This window comes from Hylobates moloch, unplaced genomic scaffold (genome assembly GCF_009828535.3).
Source record: "Hylobates moloch isolate HMO894 unplaced genomic scaffold, HMol_V3 SCAFFOLD_5, whole genome shotgun sequence".
NCBI classification, from domain to species: Eukaryota; Metazoa; Chordata; class Mammalia; order Primates; family Hylobatidae; genus Hylobates; species Hylobates moloch.
In genome coordinates this window covers 18,270,554-18,288,155 of record NW_026652280.1, presented here as the reverse complement: position 1 = coordinate 18,288,155, position 17,602 = coordinate 18,270,554, and the positions used below count along the sequence as shown (strand labels likewise).

Genomic DNA, 17,602 nt, shown 5'->3' with positions numbered 1-17,602 from the left:
GAAAGTTTAGATGTAAATACCCCGCCCCCCTCCCCACGTCCACACATCCCCTTTCTTCTCTCTCCCTCTTAACATTTCCTTACGCTCTCAGCCAATAGAGGAGTTGAAACATTTAAATGCGGTATCTAAACTGCATTTAAAGAATTAACCCATTTTGTCCCTCACTGGTTTAAACCACAGGGTGCCAACCGGACGTTAATTGCTTTCATCTGGTGGGGTTCCAGACAGCTCCTCAGAAGGAAGGAGCGCACATTCCTGGCACCAATTGGCTAATTCAATTTACTTCAGCGGCATTAGCCTCTGTCAGAATATTCATGAGCAGGGGAATGAGGACCCGCGGCACAGGCAGGCAGCAGCCACTCCGGCTAGGGAAGGCGCAAGGGAGGGGAAGCGGACCGCGCGCCACGCTCGGGGGACGGTGACCGCGACCAGGGAGCTCCTCTCACTGGACAGGCCGAACGCACGGCCGCGGGAGGGCAGGGCAGGGCATCGGCGGGGTTGGCGCACTTGGCATTGCCCCCCAACTCCTGGCAACCGCACGGAGACTTTGCGAAACATCCGAAGGCAGAAAAGCTGTGACACCTCTGACAGAGGGGGTAGGGGGGTGGGGGGCGGGGACAGCGCCGCGAGCAGGGGCGAAGAGACCCAGCGGGACACCAGCCGCCCAGTGGGGGAGGCAGCGATGTGAGCAGGACGCCCGCCCTGGAGCAGTCAGGACCGAAGGTCTCCGGAGAGTCGCCTGCCGTGCCAGGTAACGCAGAGGGCTCGGGTCGGGCCCCGCTTCTGGAGCTGGGGACTCCGGGCGCGCCGAGCCAGTCCTCTGGGGCGAGAGCCCCGGGCGCCACGCGCGGTCCCGCTCCGCGCTGCGCTCTCCCAGCAACTCCCTGACACCTCGGCGAGCCTACCGGCCGCTCCGAGTTCGACTTCTTCGGACTTAGTGGGAGAAGGGGATGGAAAGGGGCGGCCGGGACTCGGGGAGCTGCTCTCTGGAAGCAGGGAAGCTGGGGCGCACCGGGGCAGGTGGAGGACGTGGCGCGCTGGGAGCGGGGACAGCGAGCGCCTGGGGATGGTGACTGGGGATCCAGGAGCGCGGCTTGTGGGGGCGCTTGGCACTGGCTTCACCCTCGCTGGCCCCGCGAGCGGCGGCGCCTCCCTCCGCCTGCAGAGGGGACAGGGTGGCCGCGTCCCTCGTACAGAGATGTGAACCGGGAAGGGGACCAGAGAGCCAGGCTCCAGGGGAGGCGCAGGCACCTACGGGGCCGATCCCTGGTCCGCGCCTCGCGCCGCGTCCCCGCCGGAGCTCGGCTGTGGGAGGAGAATGCGGTGGGTACTCGCGTCCCCACCACCTGCCGGACTTCGCCAACTCCCCGAATTTCCTGTCCTCGGGCCCTGACACTCCCAAGGAAAGCTCTGAATTGCGCGCGCGCTGTTTGGTTTTTGCTTGTTGTAGTTACTCTGGGGGAACAGCCGGGGGCAAGGGGGTCAAATAGGGTGAAAGTTTCAGATTTGCAAAGAAAACGTTACCGAGGAGTCCCAACGTGTCCTTAGCAATCGGAGAGACTGCAGCAGCCTTTGCCTAGCTATCCGCCTCTGGGGCAGCAGTGGGGGCTGAAATCTGGAGGGCAGCCCAGAGGCAGCGCCAGAGCCTTGTTTTGTTTTGTTTCTGCTGAGACCAGGCTGGAAGTGAGAGGGGCTAGCACCAGAGAATCGGGGAGTTGGTCGCCTGGTAGATTCGGAGTTTACTATGTTGTTGCTATTATTATTAATGCTCTTGTTATTGGCACGAGCACCAGGAACAATTTTTTTTTTTCTGTTATAAATCGCCTGCAAATTGAACCTGCAGCCGCCTCCCCTCAAATGAAATGTCCCCGGACCTCCTCCAGTCTCTAATGTGTGTCTTTTCACCAAAGGAAATTATCCACTCAGAGCTGTGGTGCTGTCAGGGACTCAGCTAAGGAATTGGATCTACCTAAGAACAACAAAAAGTTGAAACTAGGATGTGTTTGAACCCATGCTTATAGATGAGTATTATGTTCCTATCTGCTCACCTTCCTCAGCTGCCTCTGGCTGGGGAACCCTGAAGGCATAGCCATCTTGAGCCCCATAGTTGACCCAGCGTTTCCCTTTCATTTATTTATATAACCTGGGAAAATCTTTTCCCTGTAGTGTTACCCTTGCGGTCTTGTTGGACATGCTGAAAGGATTCAGGTCCTGACACTGGAGGAATCCATAAGGGCACCTGTGGTTGCCAACTCTTGGCTTGACCCTGTTCAGATGTTGCCCAAGGTGCAGGCTTGGGCAGCTGATGCAGCAGAAAGCTGGGTGAGGGTGTGGGAGAACAGTATGGCAGAGTTAAGCTGAGTGCAGGAGATGAGGTCAAGCCTCCACGCTGGCCACATCCCTTCCTGCCAGAGAAAAAAGAGACAAATGAAGAGCAGAAGGGAAGTATTATAAATTGGAACCGAACTCTTAGAGTCTACTTAGGCTGTGAACCAAGCTCTCAGCATCTACCTCAGCAATGGCTCTGGCCATTGACTTTGGCGTGACCTTTCTTTTCAGTGCTTCTGATTTTCGCTCTCTGCAGATACTCAAGTAACTGTGCCTTTCTAACAGGACAGTTGTCATGAGATGATCTAATTTTGTATCCAAAAAAAATGCTTTGAGCATCCTGGGAAAGGACAGTCTATAAAATATGCCATTTTAATGTTTTGTGAAAAGTTTGCTACACTGCAGGTTAAGGAGATACATTTTTAGCATGTGTGCCATGTGGCAGTGTAAAATTAAAATGGAAAAGGAAAGTACAAACATAAAAATGACTTAGCATTCTTGACATTCTTGTGCATACTTGTAGAAAAATTATCTTTCGTTTGGGGAGAGTTGCCGGGAAATTTAATCAGTGTTTATACTACTGAAACGCCCCCTTCTACCTTTCTGCCCTGTAAAATTTTATGACCCAGTTCTCACCTGAAAGGCGATGTGACTGTAGTAAGTGCTGAGGGCTGAGAGGAGAGACTGAGAGTTGTTAGGGGAACTGTTACACGGGGTTCAGAGACTGGAATCGGAAGGAAGATGCCACTATGCTGAAAGAGCAGAGCAATGTTCATCTGGAGAAAGCAGTTGAGCAGCATAGGATAACAGATCTAGCATTGCTTGTCCTCTGCTCTCAGATTCAGGAAGAGGACTCCATGAGATAGCCCAGAGGGCGAACCAAGGTATTCTTCCCCCCCTCCATTGGGTAAAAGCACTGCCTCCTTCTAGACTTTGGATTGGTATTAACTTCTCTCTTCCTGTCTGTCATAGTGTCTTCACATAGTGTCTGTCACAGTAGTCTTCTCTTACCATCTCCAAGAGACTCAGATGTACCCTCTACCGTCTCAGACCCTTATACATTTGTAAATATCCCCCAAGTTCTGAAGCTTCTCAAAGACCTGCAGCTGTTGGTGGATTTAAGTAAATAGTTGGAAGTCATCAAGAGAGCCACTGAAAAGTGGGCATGTTTTTCCCCTGGTGGAGAAGTTATTGAATGCCTTTTGAGCTAGAAAATTAGCAGTTCAGAAAAGCAGGAGGGAGTCCCTTGACTTCCCTCTACCCATAAACCAGTAGTTGTATTTTTCTTTCCCTCATAGTAGTGAGCACTGTTTGGCCAAGCATTTTTTTACAATTTTGGACTTAAAATGGGGTTTTGCTGATGGTGTTCTATGGAGAAAGGAAAAACGTAAAGAGATACGGAAGGAAGAGCTGCAGTGGCGAGAACATAAATCAGCCAGAATATATGGGGGGGTGATGAGAATAGGTCTTTTCACCCTAAAAAAAAATGTCCACTTTGGAAGAAAAAGAAGTCTGATTATTGGCATCCAGGGCTGAAACCAAGGCAGCTGATGCCGAGAGGAGCCAAAGGGCAGTTCTTCTTAGTTTAGAAACAGCAAGACAGCCTCTGCCAAAGATTGCTGTAAACACGGAATAAAGATTTCATTGTGGGCTTGTGTGACTAGAATAATTAGACAGTTAATTGTTCATTCTGATCTGGTGGTGCTGCCATCAGTAGTGCAGCGTGGTGAAAATAAGAGCAAGAGAGAAATAGAAAAGTAACATTTATCACTTTTATATTCATTTTTTTTACTTTGATGGTACTTTGGGAAATCCTCGTTATTTCCCCTTACCCCCAAAGGCATACTCCCAGAATACCAGAGAGCTAAGACTCAGGGCTGCCATTTATTATTCCCTCCACATTCTACTTCGGATATGGGGAAAATTTCTTGTCCTCTAAAAACAGCATGTGAAGTTGTAATAAAAATAAATGCATTACCTAATTCTGGTATTAAATATATTTTATTTATATGTAAACTCCATGTCAACTCAATCAACATATATGCAAATAGCAACAGATTGTTATGCTTCTCCAATACTTTTTTCTCGGACATATAAGACTTAAAAAGTAAATATTTCATTTTTGACATTTAATTATTGTCTACTGTGAAACAAATTGCTACAGTGATTAATCTTTCACATTTAATTGAAGAAACAACCTCCTCTGTATTTTCATACTAATTTAGAGACCAAGAAAACATATTTTATGTAATAAAGGTGGTTTTAAGCAACTGAGTATCTACAGGTTTTATATTCAGTAGACTATGACTTATTGTTATTTGCTAAAAGAAGGCACTGTCATCAACTCCTTCTGAAATGACTACTGCAAATGAAGACATAAGTAAGGGACTATACAGAGCATTAAGCACATGGTGTCTGGCGAGGGGTAAATGAAGAACCATGTGTTCATTAGGTTCAGCCCTCGCTGAATCCTGATATTGACACAGAATATAGAGCAAAGTTGTCATTAGTTGAATATCAAAAAGGAACATCTTTAAGTGTCAATGTTAAGTATAATTGTTCTGGGAATAAAAGCATTGTTATAAAAGCATTATACATTAGCATAAATATAACATAACTGTATAACATAAGTCTCATAACTGTATAACATACAGTCTCATAAAGAGAAATACTTAGTTTCTCCAAAATATTATTGTCTGTTTGCTTAAGAGGTGCAACACTATCTTTACTAACCTTTAGTTTATTTTATCCATCACAAATCAAACGGGATTGCAAAAGCAGAAGACTTACTGAAGTGTTAAATAGCATAAGTAGTACAAAATTATGAAACTAGCTCTCAGAAGACAAAATTTTGCTTTAAAAAATGCACTGTGTACAGCAATTAAAAATAGAAAATCATATTACCACATTAATTTATTGCAACAACCTATTTTAAAGAGAATTTTATTCTTTTTATTTAATTGCTATCCATGGTTTGCTAACTAGTGTTTCAGAATAATCTGCCAATCTCTTGCTAACCAGGACTCTCTAGTTAAGAATGTTCCTAATTACATATGGATTAACTTAATTTTAGAACCCTGAGAACATTCAACTCAAAACATTACTCAAGTGCAATGCAAAATAGAAATGATCCAATTCACCTCAAGGTATATGTAATTTTTATTTTGTTTTTAGCTTAAGAGATCATAAAAGAGAGGACATCTGGCCTACAAATATATCATTGAATAACCACTATAAAAAAGTAAAGGAAGCTATAAACTATTACATCCTTAAAACATAAAGTTTTAACAATACCACTCATCTCTTCTTCCTAAGCAGTAAGGGCTGCATGTAAAGTACCATGCAAAAGTGCAAATGTCAGAAACATGCACGGCATTGCCTGAAATGGGGGTATCCTTGCTATTTATAAGAATGTTTAACAATCTAATCACAAGTTTAGAGTGTATTCTGACTAACGCCATTACCTCCAAAGAGTAAAGAGGTATCTTGCATGGGAGTCCTTTCTTCTTCTTTATAGTTCTACAACTCCTAACTAGAATCTTGCTCATAATAGAGTCTTTAAAAATATGTGTTGATTTGGTTTTTAATAAGGAATATAAAATTGAATCAATTGAATTTTCAAGTTAAATAAATGTGTAATATTTAATCAAATATTTAGTCAAATATTTGAATGGTCCTTGTTACTTTGAATTATTTCTTTCAATTTACAAGACTTGCCTGTGACTATTAGTAATAATTATTGGCAATATTCTGGTGTGGACATGAGGGGGGTGAGAAAGTAGGAAATCTTTAAGTTAAGGTTTTTTTTTTTTTCTAAGTTTTACCTAACTCTTAAATGTGCGTATGCATCTATAAGTTGTTAAAATGTACAATATCTCTTTATAAAAAAGGTGGTATTATCTCTGAATTAATTATTATTTAAAGTAGTAACATAAACAGATTCTACTCTTTAAGTACTGAGTCTTTTTTATTTTAGATTCAAGGGGTACATGTGCAAGTTTATTACACACACACACACACATACACACACATATATATATTGCATAAGGAGAGATTGGACTTCTAGTGTATGCATCACCCAAATAATGACCATTGTACCCCATAGATAATAATTTTTCAATCGCCAACTTCCTTCCAGCCTTCCCACTTTTGAAGCCCCCAGTGTCTATTCTTTCCATCTTTACATTCATGTATTAAGTGCTGAGTCTTAGACCAATCATGACTAAATAACTGCATGTCCTCTGTTATATCAACTAATTAAAGGGTAACTAATAAAGTGATAATTTGATTCCATGCAATGGATACATCTGATGGTCACAGAAATTTTTTTTTTCTTTTTTTCTTTTTTTTTTTTTTTGAGATGGAGTCTTGCTCTGTCGCCCAGGCTGGAGGGCAGTGGCGTGATCTTGGCTCACTGCAAGCTCCACCTCCTGGGTTCACACCATTCTCCTGCCTCAGCTTCCCGAGTAGCTGGGACTACAGGTGCCCACCACCACACCTGGCTAATTTTTTTGCATTTTTAGTAGAGACAGGGTTTCACCGTGTTAGCCAGGATGGTCTCAATCTGTTGACCTCGTAATCCACCCGCCTCAGCCTCGCAAAGTGTTGCGATTACAGGTGTGAGCCACTGCGCCCGGCCAGGTCATAGAAATTTCTTTGACATGTAGCCCCCAACACCCCAGCACTCCAACCATACAACCACAACTCTGTGTTCAACATCTGGCAGGATAACAAAAACTTAACTCTTAATACACTCCTACTTATCTCTTCCTGCACCTGGTTTATAACTAAAATAAGCTATGTTAACCTTCCACCCAAAATGAAAAACAGATGCTTGTTAGGAACCAAATTGTCTTTAGCTAAATCTTCAGCCTTCTTTTTTTTTTTTAAGGTCTGACCTTAGCTGAATGAACAAGGTAGTCTTAGCATTTTCCCAGAGAACAGTACATAGTGTAATATGTTGGCATAATTGGGAGCTAGTAGTCAAAAGAAGCCAGGATAGAATTAGCATGAAGATTCAATTACCACTTGTTCCCAGAGAGGGTTGTTTACTAAGATTAGAGTTAAGGTTGTGGGCAAAATAGCATGGAAAGAGGTACAGGAAAGTTTTTCTGTTGCTGTTCTTTAGCTGGTATCTTTGGACAGAACCAAATTTTGATTTCCACTTTCCCCCAATAATTTAAAAATACAGCTTACTAAATAGCAGCTTATATAAATTGAGCACTAAGTGTACTCATAAGTATTATACGTATATTTATACAAATCTTTGGTCAAAGCTATTAATACAAAATATTTTCTGAAGGAACAGCGTACATCTTTTATCATATTCACGATTGTTTCACTTGGTAAACTCAGTGTCTCTGAACCCCTTACCAATCCTAATAAGGGATTAAATTGTACATATTATAAATAATTGATGAACTTATCATAATTTGTTTTTAAGCCAACAGACGTAATTTCCTTTAGCAATTTAATTAAAAACTGACTAAAGAAATTTCATTTAGAAGTAATCTTATCTATATTTGAAAGGGCTACCAAATATATGTTTCTTTTTAATTTGAAAGATGTTGAGCACTAAAATAAGAGTAACAGATAGAAATGAACATTTAATCTTTGCATCAAAGGATATCTTTTCCCATGCAAATGGCTTGAATAAACATGTAGAGTAGGCAGTATCACCTACCTACCACTGTTGAAGGTCAGAGAAAGACTAGGAGAAACTAACTGGATGATACAGCCATCTCCGTGCCCACCTCCCACACTGGTGCCAATGTTCTCTTATGTTTTACTCTGTCCAGGCTGTTATGACAAAATACCATAGACTTGGCGACTAATAACAGAAATTTATTTTTATGGTCCTGGAGGCTGAAGTCCAAGATCAAGGTGCCAGCATGTTCCGTTTCTGGTGAGGGCCTTCTTCTGAGCTGCAGATTGCTATCATCTCATTGTATTCTCACATGACAGAAAGAGGGCAAGACAGCCCCCTGGGGTCCCCTTTTTTTTAAGGGCAAGAATTTCATTCATAAGGGCTCTATCTACCCTGATTACACAATGACTGCCTTGAGCACCCCCTCCTAATGCTGTTCCATTGTGGGTTAGGATTTCAATGTGTGAACCTGGGGGAGACACAAACACTCACAGGTCATTGCATCTCATCTTCATTTTCTAATGCAAGAAACAATACGATTTCAAATATTTCTTTTTCAAATCCCTTGATTCCCTGCATCGAAAGACTTCATACCAATTTGCAGAGGCACCAACCATCATTACATCATTGAAAGCAAGCACCACACTTGAGAGCATGTGTCTTGTAGGCTTTTTTGGAATATTAAGTAAGAATCTAAATCTATGCCTATACTTTGCACAAACTGGCAAGATCTCCCAAGGATGTTCGTCTTATAAATAAAGATTAAATAACACTTTTGTGCTACCATTAATATCAAATTACATTTAAAGCAAATAATAGCTGGCAACCAAAGTACATCTTCATTAACATCACAGTTTTGAAGTGTTATAGTTGTGTCTACCTTTATGCTTAGCTGATACCCTCATCTCCATAATATTGGGAACATTTATTTCAGTCTAAAAATATGAGGCATACTCATATTTGAAAATAAACTTTGAGCAGTCATTAAAATATTAATCCACTTGGCAGTTAGCATCTCAGTGGAATACTTCAGGCAGCTCAGCACAGAGGATATTATTTCACTCATGGAGCTGGCTAACATTTGAAGATCAAATTGTTTAGAGTTGTTTCTTTAAACACAGGAAAACAACAGATTTCTTCATGAAATACCAAGTGTTATACATTTCTCTGGCTACATCTATCTATTTCACTCATGTAAAAACATGTAGCATTCAGAGGAAAAATTGACAGAGCAAAAAAATAAATAAATAAATAACCGCCATTTATTTAGTCATACGTCTCTGCCAGACACTGTGAATGCTTCATGTGCATTACCTCTCTAATCCTCTCTTTGAATTCAGTATTGTTACCATCTTCACTTTGCAGATGCAGAAACTGAGGCAGGATGAAGTGGTCACTACAAGAGGTTTCAAACACTGGACTCTCTGGCTCCCACGCTTGTGGTTTTCACCACTCAGTTCTATTGCTTCCTCTTCCCAAGCAGGGTTTCTCACCCTGGCTATCACTACTGACATTTTGCCTGGCAAATTCTTTGGAACAGGAAGTCCCCTATGCATTGTAGGATATTTAACAGCATCTTTATCTTCTACTCACTAGATACCAATAATATCTTCCCACTTGGGACAACAGAAAATGTCTCCAGACATTGCCAAATGTCAAATCCAGAAGCAAAAGTACCCCTAGTTGAGAACCACTGCCATAGTAAAGTTCAATTTTCATGTATTCCTTATTATAGTATACATTTTCAATTTAAGAGTAGGGCATCTATTTTCCAGATCATAATGTAGATAGTTCCCATGGTTACATCAGCCACATTATATATGATTTGTAAAAAAGATATATATCAGACAAAACTTTAGGAGAAAAAAAATCATTAAGTCAACATGCCTTCATTAAGATCAGGTTTTTCACTACTAAACTGGTTTCCTTTGGGACCATACTGGGTGATCAGGGGATTGCCATGTTTATATCTTTGTACCAACAAAAGCTGGAACAATGGTTGAAAGGGCATTGTCCACAGCGCCCCCAAAAGCCCATTAATAGATGGTCTATTAGACTCCAGGCTCCTTGATGGTAAGGATGGGAACTCTCTTGTTCATCTTTATGTGCCCTGAACCCAATATCTTACCTGGCACATAATCAGTGCACAACAAGTACTTCTTTAATAAACCACTGAAGCCCTGGTTACCCTAGTGCAGGTTCCCAATGCTCTGCTCCAGGCTTCTAGCTGGATTTGCCATGTATTACATTTTGCTTTAATCTGTGGCATGGACATGCACATTATGGTATGCCAGTCATACGAATTTAATGAAACCTGAATGAATAGTTTATATTAGATGAAGAAATGGGGTCAAAAAGGCTGTTATGATCCACTATATATGACTAGATAAAATTTAACACAAACACGTGCCAGTGAGAAAAGCAAACCATGTAGAGGTTGAGGGCCTCACCCAAGACCACTCTGCTGAAGAAAGGCAGACCCAGGATGCAAATTCAGGCCTTTAGATACCCAGTGTTTCCAGGGATGGCTCCAGCCTGCTTTACTTTCTCTTGGTCAGGGTGCACTGAGATGTCGTGTTCTGTTCCTCTCATCACACTGTACCTGAGCTGTGTAGAAAGCAGCCACTGGCCAGGAAAGGGCTCAACAACATGCCTCCCACATGAGAAATGGTTGAAGGTCTTCAAAAGAGCCGACCTGACACAGAAAAGACTTAGAGGGATCACAATAATCCTCTTCAAGTATCTGAAATATCTTCATGTGAAATAGAAAATATATTTATTCTGCATTGCTGTGGAGGCCTGGACCACGGTCAGTGAATGGGAAGCATATTTTATCCCAGGGAAGCACATTTTATCCCAGCAAAATGATGAGCTTCCTAATGATGAATTGCCCTACATTGAAGTGAGCTTTCCTGGAGAGCAGTGAGTTCCCAGAAGCCAGAGGGGAACGTGCAGATGACTGGCCTATAGGAGTCTGAGCATAGACATCAGATCGGGGAAGATATCAGAGGTCCTCCAAGGTGCTTCCTAGCCTATGGTGCATGTGAACTCTTTCTTAGAGGCTATTGGTTGACCTTGTAAACTACTCTGTGTAACTTTGTTAAGAAAAGCAAGATGTACTATTTTCTCTAACCCACATAGTCACTCAGAGGGGTAAATCAGACAGAACACACAGGAAAGAGGATCCTACCATATGCCATATAAAATAAGAATCACTTGCCATGGGCCAAGCCCTGTCAAAAGCACTTCATCAGTATCATCCCATCTATTCCTGATAATGCCATGAGGTACAAATATCATCACCATTTAGTAGCTGAAGAAATGAAGTCACAGAGAAGATAAATATGTTGCCCAAGATCGCATAGCTAGTAATTCTAGCCTTACTGCTTGAACCTGAGTCTGTCCAAAATTATGAAGCCTGTTTTGTAACTATAATAGTGCATCCTTTCAGCAGGGATGCACTATTTAATTTGAAATGTTGCCAGTTTCTAGAGTTTGAGACATATGGTTATTTAAATGCAGATACCTAAAATATCTTCTGAAGAATAAAATACGTCATTTTAAAAATTATTTGCTGTTTTCTGTTAACCATGATATCACTTCCTTCAAATAGTGCAAATTACCATGAGTTGACTTTAAGTAAATGAGCAAAATAAGGTTTTGGGGGCTTAAAAAAAATGTCTATAGAAGAAAGATTGGTAATAGCATTTCAGATACTGTTCTATAAATTAGGGAATTAGAACCTAGGTCTCCAGACTGCAAGGTACTAGTGCAAAACAAGATCATGACTTTTGTTTCCACAAGTTCAGAAAATTCTAATGGTCAAGGGTTTTTTAAAGATAATTTTATCATTAGAGATCATGCTGTGTTCTGATTATGATTATCTCCTTTGGTTATTTTCTGTCTTATGATTATTTTGGTGAACAATTTCATAAAACCAAACTGACTTTGAAAACTACTTTCTCTGCCTTTATCATTTCAATGCCAGAAAGACACTGAAAACCTCTAAACCATTCTGCCAGTGAACTCTGATTTAGTTGAGGTTAACGTTAACTCTGCAAATTAAATCGGGTGACTTCCTGTTCTTAGGAAGGACTGCTTCACGCCCACCATTCCGGACAATATTGAGCAAAAGACTTAAAACACTGTTCAGCATTTGCTTTCTAAAGTTATTGCTGCCCTGGTGCTCACATGCACTTAAACGTTTATGGAAGTCCGTAAGTCTATGTTTACCATTCTTGCAAAGTATCAAGATGGTTGTAGGAGGGAGCCCAAGCACTTATCATAGGACTTAAAAAGCATCTTATGCAGCTCTTGGTGGGATAGTTATGTTGCCAAGAGGCAGGAGGCTTTGCTGGGCCCTGTGGCTTGCAGAGCTGAGGAAAGGCCCGTTTCTTCACCTGTCAGTGACCAGGGTCATCTGCTGTTAATGAAACAGTTTTAGGCTGAATGTTCACAACCCGCCCAGGCACATGTCTAAAATAACTGCCTCGATGAACCTCTTACCATAACATTTGCTCATTAGGGTACCATTCCTTCATGTCAAATTGTGGCTTGAAGAACATTTATATGAATTTGTGAAGTGGAATGGAGATTAGCACATCGATGTTTCTCCCCCTAGGTTTTTACATTATTTCTTAGGGGAAAACCTATATAAAAGAATGCTCTCAGGATACTTCATGATGGGAAATGTTCTGAATCAAGAACCCAGATGTCTTAATGAATCATGGGAAACATCTCTAAGAAGTATGCAGGATGGAGTGCGAACCTAGGAGAGCAGCCCTTCCATCCTCCACGAGCCACCCAGAACATAAGATCTGAGAGATTGTTTGGGAATTTGGACAAAACAGACTAGGATTGACATGGGAAGGAAACAGGGGTGCCACCCTTTCTGGATTCACCAAACTTAAGACTAGACAGATCCTATGAGCACTGAAGAATACACCAGGCAAGTGCTGCCTGTATCCGGGCCCTGGGCTTTCCAAGTTCCTTGAGCCAATGTGTGACAGAAGTCACTATGGCATCCATCTCTACCCTTATGTCTAATTCTGGAAAGTGTAGCTGACCTCAGGTGGTGGCACCTTTAGAAGTCATTGGCTAGGTATTTGAATAACTAGGACAGGAGTAAGTGAGAAATAGAAAAGAAAAAGAATGACCACTAAGTCATGGTCTTGTTTATCAGAAGGGAAGAGAGGAATTGCATCATTGTTATGTTATTTCTATTACAATATGCAATCGTTAAGTTAGAGCGATCTGCTAACTTCCTTCCCCACCTTGACCCCACCATTATTAATTTCTCATAGAAGGTAACAAAATAACTTGCATCCTTGAGATGAAAGGAAACCTTTTATGCATTTGATTCTGGGCAAAAGAAATATTTATATGAAATTGAAGGCATGAAAAATAAGTAACTGCATTGAAAAGTCACAGCCATATTGAACAATAAACAATTTATGGAAGGAGCTTAGAAAAAAATTGTTTTTTTAAAAATTGAAAAGCATAGCTTTGACAAGTATTCTTTATTTATGAGAGTAAGTAGAATTTTCAAGGAACACGAAAATATTAAAATAAAATACACGTTTGACACACGTTTCTCTTTGAGGTTTTGCAAAAAAAGAAAAATCTAGGTAGATATGAGGTTAATTACATAGTTTAGTTCAATTATCATTATCTACACTAATTGAGAGAACAGAAGAGGTCAGGATTATGTGAAATTGTAAATGATCTGAAATAATTTACAGTTGAGTAGGTGAGTGATTTTTTATATTTGAGCTGAACACAGGTAAGCCCTGGATCTAGCAATTTAATTTTTCAAAAGAAAAGTCAAATAAGTGAAGTCCAGGTGCCCAAGCTTGGAAGTTGCTCTTATTCTCCTTCCTACCTCATTTCAGCTCCTCCCAGCATGTCTGTCTGGGGTGCTGGCATGCTGTACCCACCTGGCCAGTGCTGGGCTTATCTTCTGCTGGGTGTACCAGATAACCCAATGGTCCATCAGTTCTATTTTTGCTCTTGCTTTCTGTTCCTTTATAGTTGTTGTGATTTTGTAAATTTGATAGTCTGAGAGCAAGGAATGGGAGAATATCTGGAAAGGGTTAACCGAGGAAGTTTTTTGCCAACAAATGTTAATGCCACAATCCCAGGTCTAACAGTCCCCAGAGTGGTTACCACTATCAAAAACACAAAAACAGGCCAGGCTCAGTGGTTCATGCCTGTAATCCTAGTACTTAGGGAGGGCAGGGTGGGTAGATCACTTGAGACCAGGAGTTTGAGACCAGCCTGGCCAACATGGTGAAACTTTGTCTCTGCTAAAATACACACACACACACACACACACACACACACAAAAATTAGCCAGGTGTGGTGGCACACACCTGTCATCCCAGCTACACAGGAGGCTGAGGCATGAGAATCACTTGAACCTGGGAGGCGGAGGTTGCAGTGAGCCAAGATCATGCCACCGTACTCCAGCCGGGGTGATGGAGTGACACCCTGCCTCAGAAAAAAAAAAAAAAAAAATGCACACACACACACACACGCACACACACAAACACAAAAACACAGGCTTTGTTAAACATTTCTCTGGTTCCAAGTCAAATTGGAATATGCATTGTTTCAAATTCTATGCACACAAAGTGACTAGCTGTCAACAAAGATATAATTAAGGAGGTGTTGTCAATAAATTTGAAATAATAATTTACCTTTGAACAGCCTCTCCTCACAGGGCCTCCTCTAGGATAATCTAGAGTTTCCTCAGTAAAATTAGGAGGAGAAATGCCATATGTAAGTTTTTAGAGACTTTGAGAAATTCATAAACAATACTTTTTTTTCAGATGGACATGTGGCTAACATTTTCTTAAAACTCACGATGTATTTTTGGCCAAATATTATCAACTGACCCCCCCACACACACACAAAGAACTCAAACATAATTTTATTAGTTGATAATTATAGCAATAAAGATACTTCCTGAGCCTATAGAATCTTACCTTTGCAAAGTTTGGCTTCACGTGTATTATTTCATGTTTTCAGAGCTACCTACCATCAACGTTTCTCCTGATTATAATTGATTTCATTTTTTTGGGGGGTGGTCCACTGGAACATTTTAGGTCTCAATTAATGTTTTTAAGTCAAAGTGTGTTTGTGCCAAATGTGTTACTTTCCTTACTCTTAGGAACTGTTTCTGCCACAGGCTTGCTCCTATCATTCCCACACCTTGCAGAAACTGTATTTCTTTTGAACTATCTCTGATCCTTTTCCCAAAAGATGGTTCAAAATTACTCTGTCTGAATGAGACCTTAATTAGTCATAGATTACTCTGCCCCACCCCAAGACTCTGATGTTCTCCTCTATATTAAATTACACTTGTACACCATGTTTGATGGTATCCTCACCAGTTGTTATCTCGGGTGTTGAATTTCTCTCCCCCCAGCTGAGTCATAACCTTCTTCAAAGCAGACTGGGGTTCTGATTTCTGATGGCAGAGTTCTCTATTCTGAATGGTGGGGCACATGGATACCAATGGCCCAGGGCTTTAAAACACCCCTGAAACATACCACTGTGTCAGTTCAGTGCTGGGAAGGTTCTAAGTCCACATTCCTGTCAGTCAGCCGATTATCCAATCCACATAGCCGTAAAAACATGAGAAATCTAGATTGTCACCCTGTCTAAAGAAAGGAGGGATTGCAAAGGTAGAAAGTGGGGGTAAGAGAGCACAACTAGCGTGGAGAGAAGAAAAGGAACATTCGGAGGGGAATTGGGAGGGAGCAGTAAGGCAAGATTGTGTGAAAAAGGAACAAACTTCAGCTTGGTACAACTATGAATAACTACATTTTATTTTTATTCCTTGGAATCTAGGTGTAGCTTTGTGGGGCAGTAAAGCAGGATTGTGTGGAAAGGGGGAAATTTTTTAGCACGAATAGCTAGATTTTGTTTTTACTTAGAATCTAGGCATTGCTTTGTAATGCGTTGGAGGAAGTAAATTTATTTTTAAACTGCGTGTAGGCTGTGCTTTTAAGACTGTGGGGGTTGAAATGTGTATTCTTTTTAAATGATCACTTTAGAGTGGCTGTTAGAAACATTGGAATTACCAGAACAACTAACCATGGTCTCCATCTCTGAATTCTAGACAATAAACGGTATTTTGGCAAATCTGTTCTGTGTGCCCTACCAGCTAAAAAATCTCCTGTTTGATTTTCACCATCTGCTTCCTCCTAGCAGATCCAACTCAAATCCAAAAATGAACAGGTGAATTTAAGCCCTAGAGATTGGTGCTTTCCCAGGGAAAACAGGAGACGTTCATGAACTGTTAGCAGTTTGAAATTCTAATTTACAGGCTGAACCTAGAGGACTCCTTCTCTGAATATGTCTTCCCAGGTTGATATGTATGAATATGAGACATCCAGGAAATAGGCTAATTTAGAAGGAATTTAAGTTCTTAATGAATGTTTCCTACAGATTCTATAATGACTCCATTCTGCTTTTGCCATGCAAAGAAGTATGCCCTTTTCACTGTTGTTGGCATGAACTTTTTAAAGATTCACTCCTACACAGCACAGTGACAATTATTTTTCCATGGATATCTACAGATTCAGCACCTAGGAGTTCTGCAATGAGTATTAGAACTTCTTCATTCAAGCCATATCTCTCCTAAGACTAAAAATCCAAATGCAGCAACATCCTAAATTAGGCCAGAGAGTATATAAACTCCTAAATTGTCACATGCAAGTGACAGATGAAAAAAAAAAAGAGAGAGAGAGAAGGGCAAACAATATCAAAATTAGGTGTTTTAATCTATCTCACATTGCAGGTTGTCACATGTAATTTGGCTTATATTTCCACAAACTACGTGAGCTGAAGATTTAAATGGATGACTAAAAAATCAAGGCAAAGGTGCCATTTCCACCAATAAAGCTGATTAGCTAATGTATTTGTTACATTTACATTGACTGAAGCACTAAGAAATCACTGCATGTTGTTTGGAATCCACTGAGTTTAAGTGACTTTCCTAGCAGTCACACAGTAGTTGACTAATCTGAGACTAGATTCTAGGACCTACATGCCATTGCTCCTGCTTGTACAATATATTATCCTCCCACTAGGTCCCCTCTCTCCCTGCTAAACTGCCTGTATACTACTTTGGTGGACACTGCATTTCACATTGCTTAGCAGTGTTTATTGCTGTCTTCTTCAGAAATACCCGAAGAATCTATGTTATTCCCTCTATTCTACCACTTCATGTTCTGGCCCTCATCATTTTTATTTAAATTTCTATAAAAAATTATTGCTGATCTCCAAGCCTTCATTCTCTTCCTTTTTGCAGGACATTTAACTTCCTAATGGGACTGCACTCCCTTTAATAATCACCTTGGTTGTAGGATAGGACTTCCAGCGGTCTTGAGTTAATATATGATGGTAATTATGTAGATGGAGGGTGATTCCATGCAAGATTCCATCCTTAATCCAAAGGAACCATAAGTGAATGACTGGAGCTTATTATTATCTTCTTGGGAAGAGGAAAGGGTGCTATCTGAGGGTTCAAAGCCATTACTACAAACAGGGTTGAAGTGTGAACTGCCCGCTAAATAGGGTAATATATGCTAGTTACTCTAAGAAAAACACCAAGTCTCA

General features: G+C 41.0%; 1 protein-coding gene across 1 annotated transcript in view; it reads left to right on the top strand.

Moving 5' to 3' along the window:
* Positions 1 to 354: 354 nt before the first annotated feature.
* CDH20 (cadherin 20) overlaps positions 355 to 17,602 on the top strand; it is a 220,088-nt gene continuing 202,840 nt past the window's right edge. Inside the window, exon 1 of the mRNA XM_032152130.2 lies at positions 355 to 751. The gene's annotated coding sequence lies outside the window, so the exon portion shown is untranslated. The remainder of the gene's footprint in view (positions 752 to 17,602) is intronic.